Below are 6,000 nucleotides of genomic sequence, written 5' to 3'. Positions count from 1 at the left end.
GTGGGAGATTACTTTAAAAGTAATTCTTGCACTCAAAAAAAAAATAACGAGTAAATTCTATACTGTTTTTATTTTTAAATACATGTATCTGAAAACCCTGGCCCTGAAATACCAAAGCACTCAAGCCTACTATGATACAAACAGAAGTAGCAGACAGACCATTTGAGGCAAGAGTCTGGACTTTTCCCGGAGAGTTATAAGTGGATGAATTTGCTGTTGCAGAAAGACATTGTCAAGCCACAGAACAAAAGCCTTCTTGTATCAATGCCAAGTCAGACAGACAGGCTGGTAAGAGGACAGCAAGCCCAAAGAGAGCTCACAGAGATGAGGGCAAGAATGATGGCAGGAGAGAGCTCAGCCAGTGGGGAATGAAGATGCCCAATAGACACTAGGTAGCCAGCTAGCTAAGAAAATACAATTAAAACAGTCCTCATGTCACATACAACTAATTTACAGGTAAGTGAAAGATTTAAGTGGAAGATGAAACTCTAAGCCTTTTGGAAGAGCATCTGAAAACACTTCCATGACTGTGGGGTACAAAGTCTTCTTTCTGAAAGCACTAGTCAGAAAGAAAGCACCAACAAATTGGACAACACGGAGTGAAGAGCTCAAACATCCATAGGAAAGTAATGAACAGCCAAAGGTGGAGGAAGCTGTCAACCAGACAAGTGATGGACAGATTAGCATCCAGGAGAGACTTCCAGTTTAACAGACAAAAGGTCAGCAATTCAGCAGGAAAATGGGCAAGAGTCTTGAGCAGATTCTAGTCAGAGGACAGAAACAAAACTCCTCAGTGACAAAGAAAGCACTGAAGAGTGAGCTGCTGTGGACATCAGTGGCGGAGTACTCGCCTAGCATTAAGTTCTGTGTTCAGTCCATGCTGTTATATAAATGGAGGGAGGAAGAGAGGGAGAGAAGGAGGAAGGGAGAGAGGAAGGAAGCAGGAGGGAGGGAGGAAGGAATTCAATTGTTTAACCTCATGAGGTTTTATAGAAATACAGTTAAAATTAGAAAATTGACTTACTATATTATATATCCACTATAAAGCTGAAATTTGGAAAGTCAATTTTAAGTAGTGGCAGGTGAGGAGTATGCTCAACTAGTGTAAAATAGTGCCAACAATTTGAAAATATAAGTGATTGAGAAAATTAAAGACAAGAGTACTCAACAACTTTTAAATTCTGCATCTCTTTGTATGATCTGATGATTCTTAGATCTACCCACCTGAGGAACATCAGAACATGTCATTCTCCCGAATGTCACTCTGACATGCTGGTTCTTTTGAACTGAAGGTAATTCAGAAAAAAATGCTAACAGAACCCTTAGGGGGGTCATAATAATATGGGCCTGGAGCTCTACATCAGGAGCTGAATATGTGTGTATGTACATGTGCGTGTGCGTGTGTGTGTGTGTGTGTGTGTGTGTGTGTGTGTGTGTGTGTGTGTTTGGTGCAGGGAGTCCTATGAGGGCTGGAGGTTTATACAAGTCAGCCAAAGGACTCATCTTTCCCTGTGGGGGCTGAGCATACGAGTGACTGATAGATAAGAGAAAAGCAATATAGGCTTTGTGTTAAATGTGTAGGGACGTATAACAAGAAATTCAGTGCTGAGCGGAGGGTTGGAGGTAGATGCTGACTTAATTAACCAGCCATATTAGTTGCTTTTCTATTGCTGTGATAAAATACCATAGCAAAAGGCAAGCTAGAGGAGAAAGGGCTTATTCTGCCTTCTAGTTGTCGAGGGACTACAGTACAACATAGCCGTGCCAGGGAAGGCGTGGCAAAGGAGTATGAGGCCATCCTGGCAGTGTGGAAACCAAATGATCACATTTCACCTGCACACAGGAAGCAGAGAATGAGAAATAGAGACAGAGACAGAGATAGACAGAGACAGAGATAAACAGAGACAGAGAAAGACAGAGATAGACAGAGACAGAGACAGAGATAGACAGAGACAGAGATAAACAGAGACAGAGAAAGACAGAGATAGACAGAGACAGAGACAGAGATAGACAGAGACAGAGAGAACAGGAAGGAAGAAGGCGAGGCAGTAAAACCTCAAATTATGCTCCCTACTCTCATGATACACTTCTTCCAGGAAGGTACCACCTCTACAGCCATCCCAAACAGCCCCACCATCTGCCTGCCAGCCTTACAAAACTATTTGACTACTAACCTACGTACATATAATGCATTCAAAAACTGTATAAAACTGAAGACATTGCCATCAGAAAGCCTCTATGGCAACATCCCACCACACCCCATCCTCTCACAGGCACTGCTTAGGGAACAGTGCCTCACGTTCACCTGCAGGGTTTCAGCCAACCCTCCTACACTTTGTGATCAACCCCCATCGGTTCTGAAATTCTCAGACTAACCACTGGCTGGCTTCAGAAGCCTTGTGGTATTTTTGTATTTCAGCTAAATACATGGTAGAAAACTGGAAACTCTGATAGAAAGTTAAAAGCAGTTAGAACAATTAAAAAAATAATAGTGAGCGCTCATTGAACACCCTATATTGCAAGGCATGTTATAAGTATCTGTCACTCAGCCAGAGCTTTGTTTTATTCTCATTCTGCCTAAGAGGCTGGGAAGACAGAGTTGTGCTCCCATTCTGAGAGGGTACAGTTTAGATTAGCCTCTTTAGACCTCACTAAAAACATGGCAAGACAATGCATGCTGCTCTCTGGTACGATTGTTCCTGGGTGACCATGATATGACCGCCACTAACTGCCTTGTAACTCCCATTTCTTATGTGTTTTACAAACTACGGATATGACAGAGAGCAAACAAATTTGGCTGGGAGTTTGGGACTTTCATTTAGGAAGGCATGAACTCAAGAAGTCTAAGGTAAAATATGTTCATATGAGCTTAAGCCGTGCCACCTGATTTGTTTCAGCCTGATTCTGAATGTACTGTATGGGTACATAGAGCTTGGGGCTTCCACTCCTCTGGAGTCTCTGTTGACTGCCATAGAGTTTTCAAAGTAACATAGTGTGTCTCCTAAACCAAAAGACAATAAGCTGGCTGGCATTTGGACAACAGAAATTGACTGCTCACATAGCTCTGGAGCTAGAAGTCTGGGGGCAGGCTGGCAGCTGAGTCAGGTTCTTAGGAGGCTGCTGTTGCTAGTAACACATTGCCAACCTCTGGTATGGTGACATGGTGGTGGAAAAAGGACATACTTGGTGATAGAATGCAACCATTCCTCCCCCAAGGGCCCAAAACCTCACTTTCTAACAGGATCATATTAGAAGATAAAATCTCAACATATTCATTTCTGGAATACATATATATTCACCCTACAGCAGAAAAGTGACTATTTCCCCCAAATAGACTATACAGTTTACAAGGCAGATAACCCTAAGGTAGCTAAGATACATGCACAATGGATGAACATGACTATTTTGGCCCACAACTTTGGCAAGAGCTATCAATTTTCAAAATGTGCCTATTACCTGGGGCTTGGTAATTTTGTTTCTAGAAATTTATCCCACAGATACATTTCTTACAGCTAAGCAAACATACCATAAAGGGGTGCCTACTGCATGTTTTGCTTTCTTTAGTGCTGTACTGTTTTATTTTGTTATAGCAAAAAAAACAAAAACAAAAACAAAAAACAAAAACAAGCCACGCCTGGTTGTGTAGCACTGTGTGTGATCCCTGCTCTCCGGAGGCTGGGGCTAGAGGCGTTGAGTCTGAGGCCAGCCTGAGCTACATAGTAAGGACTTGAGTCAAAACAAAACAAAAAAGCAGAAGTAAAATAACATATATGTTCAGGAATGAAGCAATGATTAAACAAACTATATTCTATTCATTCAATAGAATTAGCTGTGCAAGTGACGTGATTTTTGTAAAAGCCTATTGCAGTTTTTACATGTAAATTTGTTACCACCTCCTTTAGAAATATCTGAAATTTAATATTGACTACCTTTGAGAAAGTCTATATTTAATTTTTTGTAATTTTGTATTTTTTTTGAAAAAGTAACATTTCTAATGTTTGTTTTGGTTTTTAGACATAGTAGCCTAGATTGTGCTGGAACTCTTGGCCAGTCTCCTGCCTCTGCTACTTGAATGTTGTTTACAGTATGTTTCACCATGCCTAGCTCTCATTTTTCAGTTGAACTTGTTCTTTCTACAGTATATATTGAATAAGCAAGCTATGTTTCCAGTCTACAGTCACCAAGGTAATGATCTCACGTTATACAAATATTCCTTGCTCGTAAGATTCAGGAGACTTCATGAGATGAACTGGTATACTTAGTTAAGATGATAAAGAGAGGCTAAATAATACTTACTGTCACACAAATCATGCAGCAAGGAGGACAAAGGGATAAATGTCTTCAAAGTATAAGATAGCTTTGTTTGTCTTCAAAGAATAAGATTGTTTGTTTGTATAAGATAGTTTTTTCACTCAAAAAACTGTTTTAGTAAGATCGGTGCCAGTGAGGAGACCCCTGGGGTTTAAGCCTTGGTTCAGAAGCAAGCCAGATGGATTATTACTCCTGCGTGTTTATAGTTTCTGTGCTTTGCATGAGGACAGACAGAATCAGATTATAGCCTTAAAGAGCACACTAAGATCAAAGACAGGAAGAATGAGGGTCTCAGGCAAGCTTTAAGAAAGTTGTTGGATGGTTTTGTTGCTGTTGTTATTTTAATCTATTTCTGATTTCTGATTTTGTTGTTTGTTTTTGAGACAGGGTCTCATGTAGTCTAAGCCAGCCTTGATCCCCTTCCCAAGTGTTGGGATGGAAGGCTTAGCCTACCATGACCCAGCTGTTACATGGTTCTGTACAAAATAATTGTCTTACACCGTGAATTTTCCAGTAGGACATCATTTTCTCCTCCTGTAGTAATTTCCCAATTTCTAGCTGATCTGTATTTGCCATTCATAAATAGAGCCTTTGTGCCAGCATTCATGCTTTGCTTCTAGGAGATGGGAGTTAATAGAAAATCAGCAAATCAGTTACCATGGAGAGGTGAGGCTTTGTATCCCTAGCAGCTGGGCAACTGGGGGTTGCGGGGGGAGGGGGGAAGAAGTTGGACCCAACTGGCCGTATCCTTGCCTTAGATCCAGAAAGCCAATGAGGCCATACTCTCTGATTACACTTGTGGATATCTCACCCAATGTTACAACTAAATAGTGTCACCTATAATTACATCACATTAAAAAAAATTGTTTCTGACAGCTTGATGATTTCTGGATTGTGTTCCTCAGTTTGTCACACAATCACACCGGTCTCACACATGCCTGCCCCTCATAAGTTAGCATTCCTGTTGTGGACCTCTGTGAAGATCAGACGGGGTGCAACAGAAGAGCCCAAGTTTCTAAGTCCTGCTTACTTCCTCCAAATCATTCTGCACAAGTGGGGTACCGAGCAAGGCTTCAGAAAATGATCAATTAAGCCTGAACTTGACTCTCAGGGGTTGGCAGTTAGGCAAAATCCCATGCATTTGAATAGTTCTAAGCTAGCAATTTGTTACCCTTTATCCTTTAGTGGAATTGATGAACAGGTGGTTTGCAGAAGATCACCCAGTATATTTAGCTTCTGAAATTTGAGCAACTCGAGATCTGATTGGTTGTTCCTCCCACATGATAAGTTGGGAGCGCCTGCACCCCGGTGGCTTTTGCCTGGGCGTCTCAGGAGGGGAGAGCGGGGAGAGGATTTGCTGCTGGCCAGGGTTATTCGCATAGCTCGAAGGTAAGGACCATTTGTCTTCTTCTGGAGTGTTCTCCTGAGAGAATGTTCCATGATTTCCCTTGAATTATTTTCCAAAGTTTTGAGTCTCTAACTGGGGAAACTGGTGAGATGTGGTTAGGAAGACCCTATTAGTCATCTCTGACACAGTGTGTAGGAGGTCCTGCCCTCTCCCGCTATTGCTTGACCACATTGGCTGTCTAATACCAATTTTCTTTTTAATTTTTGTCTTAACTATACTCCTATGAAGAAAGCTCGATGGTCAGTGTTCCTATATTTATCCCACCATACAGAGCTTCCTTT

General features: G+C 41.5%; 1 protein-coding gene across 35 annotated transcripts in view; it reads left to right on the top strand.

Annotated features, from left to right (window-relative positions):
- The first annotated feature begins 5,596 nt into the window (after positions 1-5,596).
- Neb (nebulin) overlaps positions 5,597-6,000 on the top strand; it is a 195,210-nt gene continuing 194,806 nt past the window's right edge. For all 35 annotated transcript variants that reach the window (XM_031370219.1, XM_031370217.1, XM_031370252.1 and 32 more), the window contains exon 1: positions 5,597-5,700. The gene's annotated coding sequence lies outside the window, so the exon portion shown is untranslated. The remainder of the gene's footprint in view (positions 5,701-6,000) is intronic.

This window comes from Mastomys coucha, unplaced genomic scaffold, assembly GCF_008632895.1.
Source record: "Mastomys coucha isolate ucsf_1 unplaced genomic scaffold, UCSF_Mcou_1 pScaffold15, whole genome shotgun sequence".
In the NCBI taxonomy this organism is placed as follows: domain Eukaryota; kingdom Metazoa; phylum Chordata; class Mammalia; order Rodentia; family Muridae; genus Mastomys; species Mastomys coucha.
This window is presented reverse-complemented; position numbering and strand designations above follow the sequence as displayed.